The 23,750-nt window shown below is 32.9% G+C and overlaps 1 protein-coding gene across 7 annotated transcripts in view; it reads left to right on the top strand.

Moving 5' to 3' along the window:
- Nucleotides 1-10,273: 10,273 nt before the first annotated feature.
- The window catches only part of LOC149088024 (sodium channel protein para-like), a 270,116-nt gene continuing 256,639 nt past the window's right edge, over nucleotides 10,274-23,750 (top strand). For all 7 annotated transcript variants that reach the window (XM_089243934.1, XM_089243917.1, XM_089243900.1 and 4 more), the window contains exon 1: nucleotides 10,274-10,621. The gene's annotated coding sequence lies outside the window, so the exon portion shown is untranslated. The remainder of the gene's footprint in view (nucleotides 10,622-23,750) is intronic.

The following is a 23,750-nucleotide window of genomic DNA, read 5'->3' as shown; positions in this document are numbered from 1 at the left end:
ATTCACCGAAACATATCATAAATCCACGAGTATGCGTAAATGTGTTTTCCCACGTTGGTGATTTTTGTCGCACCCCGGTCATTTTCTGCACACGAGGGAAAATTAGACCGGGACCTACAATTTATCGCGATTCCGAACCGCAGCGTTTGCCATACTGATCGAGAGGTTGGTGCGCTAACCCCCTGATGTGGGACTCCCTGCGGTAGCAGTCTTTTCTATAGTCATGTCACTGTTTCTGTTGTGCCCCTGCGTCAGTCAAGTACTCTCACAAGGACGATCCGGGTACCGATATCACGACACCTCTCAACAAACATCCTTCGGTACTTTAGGCGAGTATCTTATCGACCTGGGGCTACCGCTCTCTTTTCAGACATTGCGATTTATATATTTCTCAACTGTTTAATTTCTTTAACCATTTTTCAACTTAACTTCATTTACAGCATCGCAACAACTAAAAATTCAGTGAATTCCAAACTTTCCTTGGCCGTCTGATGTCATACTGGAGGGGAGGAGGGAGGGCACGGACCCCTGTGCCTCCCCCAATATTAGGGGGGGGGATTAATATTCCGGTTAAGAAATTAAAATATCGAAAGCAAATACCGTTTATACAGTCGAATCCCGTTATAACGAACTTCAAGAGACCGGAGAAATGACTTCGTTATAAAGGAATTTCAGGTTGTTTGCATTGTTCCTATGTAAACTTATTTGAGGGATTAGAAAAGTGTTCGTTAAAACGATATTTTCGCTATAACGGTATTCGTTAAAACGGGATTCGACTGTATACTACTGTATATTAACCAATTTCTGTTAATTTAAATGCTTTTTGAAGGATGGTAAATCAAAATTTTCCGGGAAGAAAATTTCTGTTCCTCCCCCAAAACATTTTGTGCCCCCCTCAAAAAATCGATCCTGCCTACGCCCCTGTTAGAATGGATATGATTGTTAGTATATTTGACATTATAAGCAGCAATCTTCGTAGAACTAGAAGAACGTAATACACCGAAGGAAAAAAAAATCAAATATGAAATTATACTTCATTTCTTGAAAATTAATAAAAAAATGAGAACTCAAATATATAAATACGAATCCATTTTTCCACTCGATGGGGGGAAATCTCTCGAAATTGAAAGATTACGTCCGGAATAAGATTGGTGTAATAAAAATAATTGCCCCCAACACATTATGCGGCGGTTAGGCTGACATTATTACCTACGAGATAGCAAATGAGTCTGGGTAAGAAGAAGAAAACTTTCTGGAGATAGGGAAAATTGTATTTTTTTCCCCCCTTATATGAAATACCATTCCCTTGATCATATAACATCCACTAAGATGCTACTACATGCATACAAGGAATTGGCATAGACTCAGTCTAAGTAAGGAACGGAGGCATATATGTCTTGGTGAATAGTAGCTTCTCTCGGCTCCCCCAAAACTGTAGTCTTCGGGTACAATATATATATATTTTTTCCTCTTGTTTCGGGAGTTGGGCGCCTAACTCCCGAAAACTACTGCAGTGTTTCACTAGTTGCCAAGACAACGAACGGCCGCTCCTGGACTCACCCTACACACCCCTTCGAGGCCAGAAGGAGATATTCCCCCTGTTCTCATTCAGGTTTCGAAGGGGGGTGTCCTTTTCTTGGCAACTTATCTCTTCGCCATTTTTTACCCATTCTCCAGCCAAACGATACGTAGTGTTTATGTGTTTTTTTTCTCTCTATTATTTTTGTGTTTCTTTTTGCACTCCCCGTACATGATGGTTTCTTCCGGTTTGATCATCCAGCACGTACAGGCTTCATTTCTTGGTGAAGTTGACCCTTGGGAAATGTTTCGTCTAATAGGAGTTCGAAGACTTCTCTGCGTATTCTTTTGTTCAACCATCTTAAATGGAGTTATGAGAGATTGCATAAGACAACGTCGGTTGAACGGGAAAGGATTTTATTCGTAAAATCTCGAGGATATTTATGAAATTTTTTGCATCTTATATATAAATGCTTCCAATATTTAAAATGGTACTTCCATTACAATCATATTAACAGGGTTGTCTCTAAACACATCGGTGCAAACGGGAACGACATGGGAGACTTAATATTAATGAGACCAAATGTCCAATTTGTTTTAAATCATAATATTGATATGCATGATTAAAAATTTTGTTGTGGTAATCAAATCAATTTGAGTTCAAATCTGGCAGGGCAACACCCTGTATAGATAAGGCAGTGTTTCTCAAAATGTGCGTCTCGGCGAGCTAGAGACATTGATTTGTGTGCTTATTTATGCTTTGAGGTGGTTCTTTTGCATAGGAAAATATCTACCCAACTATTCTGGGGAGCTTTTGAGATGACCCTACCCTTAAGTAGATTAACTATTCATACTCTAGAGTAGCGATTTTTTACTGAGGTATCTCGACAGGCTATGAATGCACGTCAGCGGCCGAGAAGAGTGTATCTCGACAGTTAGGGGTCATATGGCCTTCTCCGTGGCTCTGAGGTATTCTAAAGGGGACATAAGGGCAAATAAAATTACAGAGGAGCCATATAGCAGGTGATTAAGGAAACTGTGGAAACAAAAACACAGATGTGAAACATTTAGTGAAAAATAATTTTTGTGCTTTTAGCATCAAGTAGAAATCCCTAGGAATTTCGCTCGTGGAACTCCCCACACACCAAGAAGAGGCTGGATTGAAGGGGTCTGGAGTTCACCCTTTAATTTACAATTTTTGTACGACGTAAATTGCTTAAAGAGGCTGATAGACACATTTTCTACGTGCAGAGCGCGAAAAGAGAATAAAATAGCTTTGTTCGACGCAAACCGCAAACTAGACAACGACAAGATGCCTGGAAGATCAGCGCGGGAACGTCGGTAAATTTCGAGAATTGCGTTAGTCCATTGTAAGACATTTTATTACTTTTTCACGCTCCGTGAGTGTCTAATCAGCCTCTTTATTTGAACCTGACAGACGTTGTTTAAGCCTTTGTAATAGCCATGAGGGCAGATCTTGGTGCAGCATTCTTCTCATTCGGCATATATTCATTTATAAGACAATTTAATTAAGACAGAACGGCAGAAAAAGAAAACGTGGCCTAAAAAGAGCCACGGACGAAAAAGGTTTCGAACCAATGAAGGTCTAGACCTAGACCAATACCATCTTAACTCACAGGCCCTCTCAGGCTAGGATTTAGTGCTCTAAGTTTCAAAAGTAGTTGTATAAAGTGGCATGGTGGTGGTTCTAGCCAGGCAGGAGCCCCATGACCTCGCTGGCCCGGAAGGGGGAGGTGGGGTTAGGGGCTCATAATGCATCAGAAACGGCCCTGAAATAGACATTAAAACCTTCCTCACTCTCCGTTCCTCAACAAACCGGCCCTTCCCAGAGGTGGATCTTTCATAGCTGTGACCCTTCAGAGACAGACTTCTTCAACAGTTTCACTGTTGCTCCTAATTACACGGTGAACGTTGGCCAAACACCGAGAAATCCAGTTACCTTTTGCGCTATGATGTAGTCTCTCGCTATATTTTCGCTCTAATATCCGCCTTCACATGGAATACATTTTCATGGAAGTTTTTGAACTTCTTCAGGAACCTCGGGGAATCATCGACCCGTTTTTAAAAATCAAGTGGATGGAGTACAACTAAAGTGTAAGATAGGGAGGTCGAGGTGAAAGAGAGTGAACAATAGCGAGATATTAGAAATGAAAATCGTGAATGGGTGAGAAAGAAGATGTGACGGAATAAAAAGAAAGATATTATATATATATATATAAAAGAGTAAGAAAGGGAGAGAGATTTAAAGCTAGAGTGAGAGAGAGATTTTAAAATACAGAAAAGTTATGAAAGATAGAAACTAAAACAGAATAATAGTGAGCCTAAAAACGCATGCATAGACTGGAAAACATCATGAAAAAATGAATAAAGGTAGAATGGAGTAAACAGTGATATAATATAAAGAGAAGAAGGAAAGCAGGCAAAGAAAATAAGAAGATCAAGGAGACAGACAAAAGAAAAAGATAACAAATAAAATAATAAACAGAAGGATTAAGAAAGATAATTTTAAAATAATAGAGAGAAAGATAAATGATAAAAAAAAGATAAATGTTTCTATAATTAGCTTTAGGTAGAGAGAGAGTTTTAGTTAGGACGGTAGAGATAAAATGATAAACAGGAATTGAAAGATAAATAAAGACATTTTAATAGATGAAAGGAGAGATAAAAAATAATAGATGAAGAAAAGAACCAATCAAAAAAATCATTAAGAAATAAAGAGAGAGAGAGAGATAAATAGTAAACGATTAAAAGATAAAAAAAAGAGATTATGAAACATAGGCAAATTGTGAAAAATATTGAAATAAAGGAGGCAAATTGAGTGAAATATTGAAAAAAGAAGGGGAATTGAGTGAAATATTGAGAAACAAAGACAAATTAGAAGAAAGATTGAGAGACAGATATATTAAGAGAGAGATTAAGGCACAAATAGATTGAGATAAGTGGCAATTAAGAGAGCGAGAGAGACTAGAAGTAAGAGGTCACCAGTTTACGAGAAAGGCACATAAGAGGGAGAATTAAAGGGATTAAGAAATAGAGAGAAAGTGACAAAGATAAAATTTAACGGAGAGTAAAAGCTGCAAAATAATGAATGAGAGATTGAATGAGCGAGAAAATATATGCATATCTATACTATAAAAACAGGCGGTTTTGAAACATTTAAATGATTCTAGAAATTTTAAGTAGAAAAATTCGATTAAACCTTTATATCCGATATTGTGAAAAGTGGAATAAGAAGATATCATATAAAATTAAAATAAAACTATAAATATAATGATAATAATATAAATAGTTATCCTGTAAATTATTTGGTAGATCATTTTAGTTCTAAGACAAAAAGAACAGGAGCAATGAAACAATTACTTAGTTCAAAACAAATTACCAAACCTGGTGCCGTCATGATATCAAGGGTTAAAATCAGAAAAAACAAAATAGATGCAAAATTTTAGATTTTAATTCAGAAATTTTAGATATCTCAAAGAAAAGCAAAGTATATTTTTGAAGCTCAGGAGAACCACAATGGATGAAAATTCGGAAAACCTGGCTTTAGGAGAAAATTTGAGAACGGGGTAGCAAACGAAATGTAATATGATTTTCATCACGTGTTCTACCTTATAACAACACCATTATAAACGAATTGACGTTGGCTTTCTCGACGATTTCGTTCAACCTATTTCTTCAAGAAATAAATAAATTCTGATAGCCATACATTAAATTTTTTCTTGTTTTTTTGAAGAAAACAAACTTTCTGTTCGTGTTTTTTAGAGATAAAAATGTCCCGTAATCAACTTACAACTATAACTTCGAGAGGAGTATTAAAAGAGAAAAGAACAAAAATAAATAAAATTGTCTAATCCTCGGTATAATCTTCTTAAAACCAGTGATGGTAATCTCTTCTTCTGCAACAAGATTTCGCAGAATTAAAAAAAAACGTCCATGGCAGAAATGGGATTAGGAAAATTTCAAGAATTTAATCGGAATCGGCTTAAAAGCGACATCCCCTGATGCGATTATATAAGATGTTCATTCGGCGGATATTTTTCTTATGATTTTGAAAACATTCATGAGAAAATTTTTAAAAAATATCAATCGAATATATTGCTTAATTCTATACCAGATGCAATTATTCTCGGAATGATAAATGAACGATTGTGATGTTTTATCTTATAAGTTCTATTTCATGATGGATTGGTTTCAATCATGATCTAAATTTTATCTTTTTTGCCCACCTTCTAATTGTTTTTCTCTCGGTTACTTTTTAAGCCAATCCGTATATCATATATATTATATGTATAGGTTCTAAGTCCATACTGGTTTGTTTCAGCTCCCTGCAAGGGGGAATGAGGCTCAGGGATGATGGATGAAAAATTGATGTAAATAGATTAATTCTTGGGAATTATTCCAGAGTTGAAATTGTTTTTGGTATTTATTTGAACTTTTCCCTTTTTTTGGATTTTTTTTTTCAAACTTTTTGCATGGCTTCAATATTTTTTTTTTCATTTTTAAATCTACTTTTTAAATTTTTTTCCCATTTTTTAAAATTTTGTATTTCTTTGAAGTTTTTGTTTGTATTTCTTTTTTGCATAATTTTTCTACTTCTTTCAAGTTTTTTTCTAATTTTTTCCAAATTCTTCGCATGTTTTTCTAATTCTTCTTAATTATTTCCAAATTCTTTTTATCTATCATTTCCAAATTCTTTTTATCTATAATTTCTATAATTTCTATAAATTTCTTTTTCTATAATTTCTATAAATTTCTTTATCTATAATTTCTATAATTTCTATAAATTTCTTTATCTATAATTTCTAAATTTCTTTATCTATAATTTCTACATTTCTTTATCTATAATTTCTAAATTTCTTTATCTATAATTTCTAAATTTCTTTATCTATAATTTCTAAATTTCTTTATCTATAATTTCTAAATTTCTTTATCTATAATTTCTAAATTTCTTTATCTATAATTTCTAAATTTCTTTATCTATAATTTCTAAATTTCTTTATCTATAATTTACAAATTCTTGTTCTCTTTTTTTAATTTCTCATTTCTCTCTGTTTTAATTTTTTTAGCTTTGTTTAATTTATTTTTCTTTATTTTCTAACTTTACTTCTCTGTTTGTTTTTCCGTATTTTTTCCGGTTTCCATATTTTCATTTTCTTCCATTTCCTGTTTTTTAATCTGAGCTTTTTCAGCATTTTTTAATTGTTTCAAGTTTTTTTCTTTTTCTATTTTTATTAGTTTCTTTTTTTTATATTCTTCATGTTTGAATTTTTATTTAACAATTTTAGTTTTTATCACTGTTTTGGCTTCTCATTCTTCTAAAATTATTTTAAAACATCCCGATTATTTTAAACTCTTTTAATAAAAATTAACGGTTATATAAAGTATTTTTAACAATATTTCCTGATCTAGTAAAGTACATTACTTCGTTTTTGCACGGATTCATTTTCAGTCTATCCTTTTCTTCAAATTATTAAGTTTAGTTTTTTTATTATTTCATTGCTATTTTTTTCCTCGTCTACATTTTTTATCAATAGCTCCGCAAATGAATCTAACGAATATTTTGATTAGCTCGGAGTAATTTAATATATTCAAATTTTTCATGTAAAAAAGGTCATGAGACTACATTGACAGACGTGGCTTGAAGGATACTTCCCTATATACAAAATGGTGACAGTAATCGCATCGAAACAATGGTGATCCGTCATTTTATGTCATCGTAAGAAGAACAAAATACAATGTCACGTAGAAGAGCCTGGATAAAGAACATCTTCCATCTTCATACGTCCATTTGCTCTATTTTCAAGAGGACATCGCGATACTTAAACAGAGCCAATTAATTAGTACACACAGTAAAATACTCTTCTATTATTTTACTTCCATACTATTTAGGCTTCAAGCAGTATGTCCAGATCTTTCACGAGACTCTAGTTGTACCACAATAAAGAAATTGGAAAATCCTTTATATTCGTATAATAAAGTAAGAAATAAATTTTTAATTAATTTTAATGTTTTATATTGCATTGAAATGTACGCAAATTATATAAGAATTTTTTTTTATTCCATGCTGGTCATAGAAATCGATGTGTATTAATCATTGATTTAAATTAAATATAATACTTTCACGAAATAATTTAAAAAGATTGGAAAAAATATACATTTCGCATCGTTTTTAAAAAACTATTTTCAAATTTATGTGCTTATTTAAGTAGTTAGGATTGGTTTTTTTTTTGCCTTCAAATATTCAGATTTGTAATTAGAAAATATTTAATCTCGAAAATAAGTCTATTGTTATACTATATATAAAAGGTGAAAAACCTTCTATAACGTTACTCTGCGAACCAAGGAAAAATATCGTTGTAGTGGGATTATCGTTGTATTGACAGGACGCAATTTAACATTAGAGTATAGGCATTTTTTTAAATTTAAATATGGCAAAGCACAAACTCATGTACAGGCACAAACATAATAATACAAACACATAAACGTAAAAAACATACACTTTGTAACCTCAAGGGACTAGAAAGTCCTTCCATTAGTTTAAAGTTACAATTTCGAATAGTTTCAAACAACAGCTTATATAAAGATCAGACACGTCATATTGTATATTTATTCATGTATTTACGATTTCAGTATACTGTATATTATAATTTTTCAAAATTTTTGTTCCATCGCCCCTCTAACTCAAGCAAACCTATAAAATCCTATGTTATACTCGAAGCTTCTATCGCCCTCCTGGACCATTCCAACAGCCATCAGAGGATGGCTGTTGGAATATTTCCCACTTTGGGAAACACTGCTGTATGTAATTAACCTACTCATTCTGATGATCATATAATTCTATAATTAAATTACCTATTGTGAAAAATCAGTGTAATGCAGTATAAACATTACACTTATATTTACAAACACGCGTATCTATACGTATTCTACACTAGACCATCTTAAAAGTATCATGCCCCCCCCCCCCTCGGATCAAGTGATTTTTCTGAGGCCCTACGAGGCAAATTTACTGGCTTACTCTCGATAATTTCAACCAGATCTCTTTTTCTAAGCCCCTCCTCCTTCTCTTGAGGTCTCCTATGCTGAACCCATGCGTTAAGATACCACTGATCCCACATATTTCACATATATATATATGTATAAATATTCGCTAAACACAATATATGATTTTTTAAAACTTTTTTTATGTCTAATTACAATGCATTTGTCATAATCGTTTCGTAATCAATATTTTAACAAAGTGAAAAAATAAATAATTTATGTTTTTTTGTAATGTTTAATTGATATCCAAACAAGACGAAAAATATCTTGTAGAGGAATTTGTCGTTATAACGAGTACCGTTGAGCCTTGAACCTTCACTCGTATATCGGGGTAAAGCATGTCAAAGACCTGGAACATTGGGTCTGGACATCAACATTTTTAGGGTTTTTTAAGTCTAAAAGTAGCAGTGCTATTATCCTGTAATTGGAAATTTCACGCAGGTGTTCATAATCATGGAGAGGATCAAAGTCGTTTCTGGAGAGCCTTTTGGCATAATCCATGATTTTTCAATCTTGGTATCTCTGCGTATATGCCTATTTTCGATGAACCAAGGGGGACCTGGTAAAACTTCGGTGTGTCACGTTTTGGAAATGTTCAAGAGCAATAATATTAGGATTTCTAACATACATTTAGGCAGGAGCTGCGTAAAGTAATGTAGGACGTATGTGATCAATTTATACAAAATGAGTTTGTTGTTGATTGAAAGAGGACCGTATTAGGCCTGTAAATTTTTCTAAGGTCTCCTCTGGCTCGTTTGGCTTTTTTAATAACTTCAGAACAGTAATAGACGAACGAAAGGCGTTTATCAAAAATTACACCAAAGTGTTTATGTGTATCAGGTGGATGAATAATGTTTCCTTGCACGTTTATAAATGCATTTGAGGGAAGCTCAGTTTTTTCAGTTTCCCATATAAAAACAGTTTTTTTCAGCATTCAATTGAGCCCGACTTCGAAGATACCACTCTTCAACTTTTCATATCATCTCTTGAAGATTTGATAAGGCTTTCTTTGCCTTTTTATCGGTACAAATTATATGACACCATCATCAACATAAGTATCGTTATAGCGAGGTTTCACTGCAACTTTCAAGTGATAATAGTTCAATAAAAAAAAATTAGCCACTTCTTTCAATATAGTTGAAGATTTAATTATAATTACATAATTAATTTACGTAATGGGGATATTTTATTTCATCTAATTGGCATTATTTAGTTACTGTTAGAATACATTACTCAATTTGGGTATTTTAAATATTGTATTATAAAAAATAAAATATTTACATTCTTATGCACACATATATAGGAAATAGGCACACATATAAGGGAAATATTTGTTATACTAATTATTGTAATTAAAAGAGCTTCTATTCCATGTTTCGTTCCTCTATATTTCTATAACAACAAAGACGCCAAGATGAAATAATATATGTATATTAAAGAACGAAGCCAAATTTTTCCAATAAGTTCAACAATAATTGACATTTTTCCCCCGTTATTGTTAATATTTATCAGGGATTTATGTACGAGGAAAAATATTTTAATTTCTGTTATAACACGGATATTTTGAAGATAGGGCGAAAAAAGATTTTCCCATCGAAATTTTTTTGGCGACAAAAGTAGTTTTTCCGCGTCGGAGGTGTTTAGCAACCCTTTTCTCCGGAATCGAGAATCGCGCAGTTGTGTGTTTTACGGAGAAAACCGCCGCAATAGACATCCTCGGCCAAGAGAACCACCACCACCACTCTTTAAACTACGCCTTGTTCTCGCTCTCTATTTGGGGGTTATAATTTTCCATTTGAAAACTTCACTGGAAAATTTTGCAACCCGGACAGTTTTGTGCCCTCTCGTCGTCGTCGTCTTCTCTGGATCTCTTCAGGTCTCTTATTGTAAACGTTAATAAGAGACGAAATTTTAAAAAAAAAAAATTCATAAGAATCAAAAGGAATCTTCTAAGTTCCTGCCTTTACGTTTTACTTGCCTTAGAATTCGCCTTTTTACATGCCTTTTGCCGGCCCAAGTGATTTATCAAGCAATCGAAGTGGTGAGTGAATGTTAAATTACTTCTTTCTCTCTCTCTCCCTCTTTCTCGGCTGTAAAATTCGCATGTACGCAGTCACGTGGTTGATGGTGCGTGTTTATCTCCGTCTCGCTCACTTTTTTTTGAAATATTTCAATGACAGTACAATGATACCGAATATGAGCGTCATCGAATTTTACCGCTGTGATGAGTATCATTAAAACGTTTGATATTTATGACATATATGACCTTGACTGATAAACCGTGTACAGACGACGTGATTTTTATTATATTTTATTATAGTGCGGACGTAAAAATCTGCCAATTTCATATAAAATTGAGAATATTAAATAACTCTTAAATAAATATTTGAAGCAGACATTTTAGCTTTAAAAAGTTGTTAGAGAAAATGTAATAAGATAACGTTTGTGACGATATAGAAAGAAAAATCTGAAAATGTCGGTATTATCGGAGTATGCGTGTGTATTAATGTTACGGCACTTTTTGTTGAAAAATTTTAATATCAACGGATGTGTAATTTTTTTATATTTTTTTAATGAAAATTACAAAGATATGTTTTAAAAAATCATTTGGAATTCTGTAGAATGGGAGAACTACAGCAATGTGCCGTTCTATCCGTTCTTTCAACCATTAAAATAATTCAGTTTTTCTCAAGTATAATCGTATACGTTATATAATATTAGTAATTTCATAGTTATGATATTCATTCGATAGTGAATGTGATATTTTTCGTGGTTTTTATAGCACTATAGAGTTAGTTAATGTAAATTTTTGAGATTTTATAACTTTGAATGGCATTTTAATGTGACTGTGCAATTGAAAAATTTAGAATGTCAAATATTCAATTAGATAAACTTAAATTCCACCGATATAGAAATAGTTTCATTCTTCCAATAGACTTTTCTATACGTAGATATTTATGTCTCTATGGTTTATCAAACCTTACCTAATTAATTCTAAAAAGGAAATCTGATACTCTGTAGAATATTTCTTGAGATGCCAATAACTATAAATTTTATTTGAAAATTTTCGATTAAGTCACAACCTAATCAGCTATAAATTTTTTAAAAATGTACTGATTATAAAATTAACTTTATAATTGGTGATTCAATTTCACTCTCAGCATCTAATAAATGATGATTGGGTAATCAACGTAAAGCTTGGCAATAAAAAATTATTTGAAATGTGTTATATATATGTATTTAAGAAGTTATTCATTAGGTTCTGAACGCGATAAATGAAAAATTACCTGAAATGTATCATATTCAACGTTCTTTGAACCATTGAAGCCGAATATGAAATTAATTGCTTGTTAAATTATTGAATTTATATAATTATATAGCACTGATACCCAGTTTCTGCAAGATTTGAAATTGCGGGAACTTTTCCTTCATGTTATATTGATTATTATATTTTGGAATTTGAGCTATGAAACTTAAAGTACTACAATAGAACATTTCCATGTACTCAATTTTAATGAAAGAGAATCATGACTTTTATAATTTCTAACGAAAAATTTGCAGTCTCATCTGTCTGGATTAAGATTACCTTCAATAGGTCATTATTGTTGTAAGTCTCGGTTACAAGCGATTTTTTCACGTATATCGATTTTTCCATCAGCTGACTTGTCACACCCTTCATAACCGATAGATTTCTTTTATATAAAATACTTGATTTATATTCCAAAGTAAAACTCACAGTTTCAAAATTATACGCACCTTTAATTACATCCATTTTTTCAAAAGCAATATTGGAAATTTCTAAAAATTGAACATTGTAAGGAATTTAAAAAAAAAGCACACACACACACATACACAAAAATATACATTATTTTTAATCAATTAATAACTTTAGTTCACAAATATATTTAGTGTATGAATGTGGTTTAATGAAATCATGTCAATATTACAGCTATGAAATTTACGATAGAAGTCAGAAAATAAAATTATTTAAATTTGGATACATTTAGCTTTTAAAAAGAAAAACAAGAAGCCATTGATCATAAAACATAGGTAAATATTTATTATATACTATAAGTACTAAACAACAGAAATTGGTTTGACGCATTGGTAGCACTTGGAGTAACGAAAGCCATTGCAAAATCATCTGAATATTTATATCAAAAATTATTACTTCAGTGCTTCTTAATACTCGAGTTACAGAGAAAATTCGCAGTTTAATTAAAAACTATTATAATTTGAATATTACTTATATTGGTAATTAAAGGAAATTTAATCATGCGTTTGTTAATTCAGTTAACAGTACTTAATGGGTACACTTTCTCGGAAGTTTTTTTAAATTATCTTCCCAAAGCGCAAACTTATTTTACGATTAATGATGCTTTCAAATCAGCATGTTTCCCTGCATGGTGTAACCATGGCCCCCACATCCTGGAGCAGGGCCCCTAGACCTTTGGTGGGGCCAAATACCATCCTTTCACGGGCCTCCTCTATAGTTAATTTATAGCATGAAAAAAGAAATGATGACAATCATCCCGGAACCCAGGTCTGGAGCCCTGTCAGCCTCACCCTTGTGGGGGGCCATGGTTGTAACCAATGTCCGAAGTGCTAAAACTTCTAACATCGGTTAAAACATATGTAGCCTTTTGCCGATGTCAGAACTTGCAGCACTTCGGATATTGGTTGTAAACTTTCATACGCAGAATACGTTATTTAAAAGTATCATAAATCAGAATTGGATGAAAAAATAACACATACAGCTTATTCATATTTTACCGGAAATACCAATAAGAATTCACAAAAATAGTTCTGAAATGTCTTACAAATGAAATTGGAAATTATAGTCACATTCTGGTTTTTTAATATTTTCACATTGAGGACAAAACTTGACCATATTCTGCCACCAAGAATTTAAAACATACAACTCTACGGAAAAATCCTGACATAATGTGATCACATAATTATTTTCTAGCCTACATCAGGGTTGTTCACTCGTTTGGATGAGATATATTTGTGACAGAAAATATGCTCACTCTTGAGCCATATTTGTGATGGAAAAGCTCTTTTAGGACACATTTGAAGTATTAAAAGAATCCTCACATGTTTTGTGCATTGCCAAGCTCTACAGTGACCACAAGAGAACCCCCAACAGGAAACACGCGCAGCTACGAAGTACATGTCATGCGGTTTCGAAACTCATATAATTGGAGGCTTGATTTAGCACGGACGTTCTGCACAACACCGGTTAATTTATCTAATTTATTTTATAATGATCTATAATCGTTCAGGCTGTTGGGCATAGCCGATTCTCAAATTCTGGCACCATGAAATTATTCAGGCCACACATGATATACTATACGCACATGCACACGACACTTTCCGTCATGCAGCAATTCGTTGGAAGTTCCCCCAGAGAGATGTTTACGAGGTACGTTGTAGTTGTTTCTAAGCGTAAATGTGCCCCTTTGAATGAACTGATAATAGCAAAATAATACGTTACAGAAAAATATAGAACACACATAGCGTACAATTGACGAAATTGGCTCTAGCGCGACCTATTCAGTCAATCGACATCAGCTGAACAGAGCCCCGAGAGCTGCAATAAAATTCCTTGTTTGAAGCATTTTTAAAAAGTTTCTGTCATAATGCCCTCTTTGCAATGAAGTTTTTTTTTTGCCAGCAGAGGGCACTGTTTGAATTGTCATGCCTTTTCGGAATACCGCAAATGCGCTTATCGTGTAGAAAATTATGTGAAAAAATCTGCCATGTTGAGAAACACAATTACTAGGATGGATGTTTCACCATACATGCCATTTATGAGTGTAAATGTGTCACTTGCGACAATGTATTCTTTGACGAAAAACGATTTAGTGGGTTTTATCATCTACTGAAAAAAAGTTTGCATCATCAGCACCGCTTGCGTACTTGTAATATGACAGAAGTAATAATAGGAAGAAGCATGTTGGAAACGATTATTTAGGAATAACTTTCAGAACTTACACACACATTATTGCTGAAGGAAAATCCACTAGACGTGTTTTAAGCACAACTTCAGACATTTATTTACGACTTCGATTGCAGTTTCCAGCCTAATTTTCTTGTATTGTTCAAGGGGGTGTCACGATCCCTAATATCGATTTTTCAAAAATCTCTTTAAAATATATTTCCTTTAACTACAAATCAAATACAAGAAGTTTCGTATCAATCGGTTAATTAGTTCTTTCAAAATAATAGAAAGAAGAAATAAATTATAGTGTAAAGGTATACAAGGAAAAAAAACACTGAACGCGCTCTTCTCAGATAGCAGTTTTTGATCTGCAAGATTGAAAAGAACCTACTGCACCAAAACTTCTGAAATTTTACAGAAATCCTTATACGACATGTGTTAGTAAGACCAACCTCAAAAGTAGATCGTTAGAATTTTAAAAAAATACATAAATTTAAAAAAAATCTGAATTCAACATTTTTATAAAAATACTTCCCATTAGTCACAATTGCAAAACCTGAAGTATATCTTACTGAACCATGTTGAACATTTCTGCAAAATTTCTGAATTTTTAGTGCAGTTAGTTTGCATTTAATCCTACTTATGAACTCAAAAACTGCAATCTGAAGAAATCGTGTTCAAAATGTTTTTTTTTCCCGCATATACTTTTAGGCCGGTATTAGACTATAAAAGTTTGATAAAATCTCTTATAATAAACTTAAAAATCCAACCGTGCAGCCGATGAGCTGATTGGTTGAATTTTTCAAGTTCGAATAAAAGGACTTTTAGAAAACTTTTATATTGTAATCCCGGTCCTACACTATAATTTATAAATTTTTTCTCTTATTTTGAAAGAACAAATTAACCGATTGACACGAAATTTTTTGCATTTCATTTGAAATTGAATGAAATGGTATTGTTTTTTAGTCATTTTTTAAAAAATCGACATCAGGGGGTCGTGACACTCCTTAATTAATATAGAATGCGAAAAACTTTCGGCAGAGATAGATAAAAAATTGTGAATTTATAGAAAATTGAGATCGAAACTCAAAAAAATGAATTTAATTCCTTAATTTTCATAAAAATTATCATTATTTTAAGGAAAAAACATTGTTATCAAATTCATTACGTTGAAGTAGCATTAGGAATGTCGGAGCATGACCGAGTTATAACTGGAATATTTTTCGGTAAATACAGGGGAAATGAAAAGCTCCCTCGTGGCGAGAATTTCATTGGTCTAGTCACACAATCATGGGGGAAAAAAAATACTGTATCTGTTTTTTTTTTTGAGAGTTTAAAGGAGGAAAAAGGGGAGAAAACAAGTAATTTGCTGGTTTCTATAGAGATTCGCGTGACTTGAGATTCCGCTGTGAGTTCTACTCCCAGCAATCATGCAAATAATTTTGAGCTAGTCAACGCCTTATATTTATTGATCCCACGGCCCCATTCCAAGGGTTTTGCCGCAGCGGTCTCTCCCCCCCCCCTCGTCTTCCCCTATGTGACAATGGTCACTGGCTAAACACAATCGTGACACATTACGCTTGTGTACCTTTTAATGTATAATGCACATTAAAACGCATCGACCGTGAATGATTCGTTTGATTCATTACTGATATTGAGTACAGTAGAATCTCGATTATCCGGCCGTGCGCGCTGATCCGGCTCCATCCAGTAATCCGACGTTTTCTAGGTGGGTTTTCTGCGGGTATAGAAGAGGAAAACATGCCGCTGTATGTCGGTGCGCAGAAGCTTATATTATTTAAGTGGTCTTTTTCAATTGTCTTCCAGTAATCCAGTGCCGTGGTCTGATATGTGTCGGATTACCGGGAATATACTGTACATAAATATGTGGTGTGTTGCACAAAAAGTGTCTGAACCGAATAGAAATTCTAAGGTTCATTTAAAAAAATTTGAAAAGGCGTGAAAAATTATCAGAAAACAGAGTATAGGTGTTCTGTGATAGTTGAGGCCGCGCTCCCTGAAAATTATTATTGGGGCACCTCTCCATTATAATGAAGAACATTTACCCCGTAACAATTAAATGGGAATTCAATGGGATTCAATTCTTTATTTATACGAATTTTCATGCACTGAAATTACTGTCTCGGAAATTTTTGTCTCAAAAAATTTCAGAAAAGATACCAAAGCATCAAAATTCAGGATTGTCAATAAATTTTTATGCGATTGTTAGTAGTGGTGAGGTTCGTTTTTAGGAGAAAAGTGTACTTTTCCGCCGCTCATCCGTATTAGTCCGGGATTACACTATAAAAGTTTTAGAAAAAGTTATTTTATAGGACTTCAAAATACAACCAATAAACGCCTTGAGAATGTAACCGTAATATAATACGCTTATTGATTGTTTTTTGTAAGTTTTGTAAAAAGATCTTTTGCCAATCTTTTACAGTGTAATCGAGGCCTTAGCAGTGCCGTCCTCTCAACGAGTTCGAGGTCCGGTAGCCCAAAACAGCTTCAGAATCCCCTACAGCCCCGATTTTAAATATATAGGCATCCAATGATTCAATCTGGATTACAGAATGCACAGAACTGCTGAGAAAACTCCTGCACAAAATAATGGAAGTTCTGTATCAATGCAGGAATTAATTTTAGAATTAATTAAAATTCTGGATATATGAATGAAAGAATTAATTCCGTGCAATTAGTATTCAGAATCAATTAAAGGAATAAAGTTTTGAATTATTGAAATTTGAAGTCAGAATAAGTGAAAAATTCATAATGGATGAAAATTCAGAATTGAAAAAAAAAAGAAATAACTTTAGAATTTGTGAAAATTAATAATCGATGAAAAAAGAAATAATTTTAGACAAAGTTTAGAATGAGTGAAAATTCAGAATTGATGCCAAATTATATCAGAGTGAGTAAAACTTCAGAATCGATGAAAGGAGTTACATGAGAATTAGTGAAAAAACTTCATTGATGATAAAAACAATTTTAGAATTGATGAAAACTCAAAATTAAAGAGAAAAATTATTTTAGAATTAGTTAGAACTGTGAGAATCGTTGTGAGAGAAAAAAGTAATTTTAGAATCAAGTAGAAATTAGGATTAGATGAATGAAATAATTTTAAAATTAGTGAAGATTCAGAATTGGGGAAAATTATTTTAGAATGAGTGAAAATTCAGAATTGGGGAAAATTATTTTAGAATTAGTAAAAATTCTGAATAGACAGAAGAAAATGTCTCAGAGTTGAAAAAAATAATTTTACTATTATATTGAAAGAAATAATTTCGAAAAATTCATGAAACAAATAATTTCGAAAAATTCATGAAACAAATAATTTCGTAAAATTCATGAAACAAATAATTTCGAAAAATTCATGAAACAATCGAAAAATTCATGAAACAATCGAAAAATTCATGAAACAATCGAAAAATTCATGAAACAATCGAAAAATTCATGAAACAAATAATTTCGAAAAATTCATGAAATAACTAATTTCATAATTATTAAAGAAAATAATTCCAAACCCAGTTGGCCCACTCGCTATGACTACGGCCACTGCTTAAATAACATATACACAAATCGAACTCTATATTTTCCCAATTTATTTTATCGTCAAAAACTTAAGACCTACATACACTGACGTAACGTGATTACCACGTGACGTCAGAGACGTTGTGAATTCCGATTCGTGGAAATTCAGAACGTATCTATGCAGTGCGTTTCGGCCTTTAATAAACTATTCATCTACGGTCCCAAATAGCTGCAGTCATTGCAACTTGGTGCTCAAATCCTAGATCGGACGGGGTTTGAACAGTTTTGATTGCTCCGTAATGCGGAATTCACCAGAATGATGGCCGACTCGTGGCTCGGACACGGTGCGGTAATATTGACCTTCAGGGCAAAAACACGTGCCAAATGGTGTCTACATATGCGGGGTGATTCCATAATTTCCCTTGCAGCATTTTACTGGCGAACTGTTGATCCTGGAGTCATATTTCATTTTAGAAAAGTATCCAGATAACGTGTAGAACCCAGGTACGTCATTCATATTGAAAGGTGTTGTATAGTTATCAAAATGAAAAAAAAAATGCATCTTAACATTCGCCCTGTGCTGGAATATCCAATTAGAAACTTCTTGCCCTGGCTCTTCTGAGGACAAAAAGAAATGCAACATTTCGAAGTGTAATTATTCGCTGAATTAAAAAATTGAAGAAAAGTTAGGAAAGAACAGCATAAGTGAGGGAGAAAAGCGTTATCCGTTAGTTTATAATGCAATTCTTCCCCAATTTTTAAATTCAATTATCTCAGCGAAGAAACGTGCATTTTTTTTTTAGTTCACATCAGGAGATACAGGGCAACACCTGTCTGATCGGGGTTTCTTGGCATACACGCGGACGGTATACATATATATTTTTAATTTTAATAACTAAACAACCCCTTGCAACATGAATGACACATCTGAAAATATATCATGGTATTTGTATTCAAATAACGTGTAGTACTCACGCGTTATTTGGATTAATATTTTTGCCTAAGTGGTCGCATGCTTCTAGAATCAACTGTTGTCCATTAAAATACGGAAGGGGAATTACGGAATCAAACTATAATACATACGCTATTAAATTCGTCATGTCTTCCTACACTGTTCGCATCTCCACCATTGCGGTGAACAAAAAAAAAACAGAAATTGGTTACAAATCCTTACGTCAATGTCTTCACATCTACGAATTTTTAGTGGTTTTCCTCCATTACATACACCGTGTTTTAAATCATAACCCCACAAATCGAAACTTTTTTGTGTTATCGGTAGAGGACATACAACAATCAACAATTAATTCACTACAACTAACTGAGTAATATTATTACACGGTAATATTCGTCTCTTAAATCATAACGTTCCTCGGAATCGTATGACCTCTGTGTATGTCTGTTTTATGTCACAGAGGACATTACCAAGAAATAGACCGGATCACAATGGCCGTATTTATTTTTTCACTTGAATGGAATTACTCGTACATACATGGCTTTCCTTCCCGAGGGAATAATTCCCGAAAAAAAAAAATAAGTCCCGGTGGACAATATTTCCTCTTATTCATCAGATTAAAAAAAAACCTTAAATACGTACGTGTGGTATCTTGGTATTATTGAAGTAAAGAATAACTAACCTACACATGTGAAGACATCACAGGAATAGTTTATTATTTAAAAACCATTCCATTTGCCTGGTTATAAAAATTTGTTTATGTTTACACTGTCGGACATATTTTTTAGAAGATTTTCGGGATTAGTTAGTTCTGTTTTGAAGATTATTAACATTCCAGTCCTCACAATGTATTTTAGGAAAAGTATTCTAATCTCCTTTTAAGGCATCCCTTTTAACTATCAACATACTTTGATGGCCTTGCCTTTTTTTTCAAAGAAATTTTTTAAGATGAAGTTCTTAAAATGGCGCATAGCCATTAAGCGTACGTATATACTAGGTGTCCTGTAAGTGCTAATGCAGCCAGCCTTTATCTCATCAACCGTCAGTCGTAGGGGTATAGTTTCAATTTAAAAAAAACGCTCAAAAGGCGTTCAAAATTTACCCGTTACCAGTTTTGAGAGGGAAAATACAGTGTGTGACGAAATAAAAATAAAAATCGTAATTTTTTTACAGTCCCTCCTGTCTTCTAATTTCCAATTAGAAAGTTGTTGTTCAGTCTCTCCTAAGCCCAAAAAAAATTTCCCCCATGCTTCTAAGTGCAATATTCGCCGAGATATGGGAATTTCAAATTTAGAGACATTAGGGGGAAATGATAGTATAAATGAGGGAAAGGAGGGTTGTGTGTTACAGCGAAAATCTCGTTTTAACGAACACTTTTCCAATCCCCCAGATAAGTTTACGTAGGAACAATGCAAAAACCTGTCATTCGTTTAAAACGAAATTTCGTTATAACGAAGTGATTTTTCCGGTCTCTTGGAGTTCGTTATAACGGAATTCGACTGTATTATAATTTCGATAATTTTTCCCCCAGTTCTTATTGCGCTGTGACATTCCTATTTTATTTTTCACACTATTATAGTTTTTATAATATTTTACACAATTCTTAGATCGGGTTTACACTATAAAAGTTTGATAAAAGCTCCTTTATAAAACTTAAAATGCAACCAGTAACTAACGAATAGGCATATTGATTGTTTTTTCCTTCAAATTTTGTAAAAGATCTTTGATTTAACTTTTATAGTGTAATCCCAACCTTATTTCCATAATCGTTCACATTTCCCACGCTATTATAATTTTATAATTTTTTTATAGACTTCATATTGTTATGACAGGTCTCATATTTCGCAAGCTATTATAATTTCGATAAGTTTTTATACCGCTCTTATTTTTGTGACAGGTCACATTCCCCTCATTATTATAATTTGATTTGGATAAATTTTTGCTTCATTTCTTAATTACCATGGCAGGTCCCACATTTCCCTCATCATTATAATTTCTATAAATTTTTTACAGACTTCATATTGTCATGACAGGTCTCACATTTCGCAAGCTATTATAATTTCGATGAGTTTTAACACCGCTGTTACTGTTGTGACAGGTCACATTTCCCGCATTATTATAATTTGATTCGGATAAATTTTTGCTTCATTTCTTAATTACCATGGCAGGTCCCACATTTCCCCTCATCATTATAATTTCTATAAATTTTTTACAGACTTCATATTGTCATGACAGGTCTCACATTTCGCAAGCCATTATAATTTCGATAAGTTTTAGCACCGCTCTTATTGTTGTGACAGGTCACATTTCCCTTATTATTATAATTTCGATAATTTTTTCCCCCTAGTTTTCTTATTTCCATGGCAGTCCCATTTCATTTCCCACGCTTATAATTTTCATAAAATTTTAAACAGTTCTTATTGTCATGACAGGTTACATTACCCACACGGTTATAATTCAATCAGCGCACAATTTCGGTCTTTTTACCAATCCCCCAAAAGACTAATTACGCCTCACACATAAAATAATGAAATAAACAACAAATTTTTCGAATTATTTACATTTTTGGAAATTTTCTCATTCAGGAAAATTCAATTCATCCCTGGCGAGTTTTCTTCAAAAAAAAAAACAGTTAAAAATAAACAAAAACAAAATTTTCTCAATAAAATTAAAAAACACCGATCGATTTTTATAGCAAAAAAGGAAGTAGAAAATTGGGTGCCGGTATTTTATTTGATTTTCACTATAATAAGTAAACCGATTAAATAAATTGTAATACTCGTATCGGATCGATCGATTAATCTCCGATCAGGTGCATAGAGTGAAGTGCTTCGCTGTTTCCTCACGGTTCGTCGCATTCCAATAAGTTACCCATGAATTGTGCCGACATGAAAGGAGATTTTTTGATAGCTCGTCCCTCAGCCTCGCAACTGCTGTCCCGTACATATAATTACAAGTTGGAAATTAATCGTATGAGTTATTCAATCATTTTATTTATTTATTTTTCCTCTTTGATGAATGTTGATAGGTTCCGATACGTTTAATCGATCCTTTATTTTGTTTTTGTCAGTCGCTAGGTGAGGAGCGATGCGATATCCGATTATATGAAATTTAAGCTGCGTCATACACTGCCTGGATTAAAAAGAGAGGCGTAACCTATTTTACTGCACTTGGCTGTGCAAGCCTTCAGGAAGAATTGTGAAAACCGTGGGTGTTTCTATAAAGGAAATACCTCTCAAGCACAGTGTAGGAAAATGAAATCATTCGAAATGAAATCATCGATTATCATTCATAATTAGAGATACGTAAATTTCGCAAAAAAAAAAGAAATTCAAAATCAAATTTTGCAATCATTCGCAAAAAATAATTCAAATCAAAAATTTAAAAAAAATCGGCCGTATTACTGAAAAGTGTTAAAGTACTTAGTTGAAATCTAACATTGTAATAATATATATCGCTAGTTTTTCCCCCTAATTTAACCTTTTTCAAATACTTTTTATAGTATCTTTTTCCGAAATTACAAAAAATTTGCATATGCAGTCCAGTACACTTATAACTAGGATATAACATAAACCACAGATACGGTTGTGTAATCCTTAAAATTGGCCCATTCACGTCTATATATTTTTACCTCTGTTATAACATACCCTGCTTAAAACATATACTGTGGATATAACAACCCAAAAAAAGGGCTTAGCAAGAAAATAATCCGGATATAATATACTGCAAAAACCCTAGAAAAATATAGTCGAAAATAGCCTTTTATGTATACCATTTATTGTATGCGGTTGTATCTTGACGTTTTCTATCAAGAGACCTTAATTTTTTCAATAATTTTTCATTGCCCGAATAGTTACACTTCTCATCAACAGATGAACCTGAATATTCTTTTAACTTTAGCGTTATCTGTCGATGATAAATGTAACTATTTCGGTAATAAATTGTTTTTACTTCTAATAAAATCCTGTCTTTCTGTGCGAAACTGGATCGTCTATGCTTTTCTAATTATTGAGTTTTCACTTGTTTTTATTACTTTGTAATCTTTAAATTCGTGGCGTGATGAAACAATTGTTGCACATGAACTCCGTCACCGTTGAAAATCTATGCTAATTCAAGTGTGTTATTCATTGGTGAGTTGTATGTAAAATCCAGAAACATCAGTGGGTTATTTTTTTCAGAATTTTTAAATTGTACAATACTGTCAACTTTTCAAAGGAAAACTATAGGAATAAACTCAAGAAAAAAAAAATTCAAATTTTTCCAAAAATGTCTGCATGTTGTTGTATATCTTGCGTTTTCTAATAAATTTCCGAAACTTGTCAGATATCAATCAAAAACTATATTATATTTCAATTATATGCTGCATAAACTTAATTTGACCACGACAATCTCAATAGTGCATATATGTTGTTGGTACGTAATAAGCTAACTTCAATACCTCCCTTATAACGTACACGTCGGTTATTACATACACTTCTCGAATTACCTAGAGGGGGTATGTTTACTGTACCGAACTGACTGTATTTACATCTAACACAACGTCAGAGCGAAAACAAGTGATGCTTGTGGTTTCCCTTTCCAGCACGCTTACAAGTACTGACCAAAATTACGACTTTTCCACTTCAAAAAGTGTAAATTACCTAGATTTCGCAAAAAGTAGTAAAAATCAAATTTCATCATTTTTTCGTCAAAATTAGCAACTTTCGCATTTACCGTATTTATTTCGTAAATTTCGAATTTATC

The sequence above is a fragment of the Pholcus phalangioides genome, unplaced genomic scaffold (assembly GCF_987345545.1).
Source record: "Pholcus phalangioides strain wild (caught in Gottingen) unplaced genomic scaffold, Ppha-v1.0 ptg000003l_1, whole genome shotgun sequence".
NCBI lineage: Eukaryota > Metazoa > Arthropoda > Arachnida > Araneae > Pholcidae > Pholcus > Pholcus phalangioides.
Note: the sequence above shows the minus strand (reverse complement) of the source record. Positions and strands in the feature narration are given on the sequence as shown.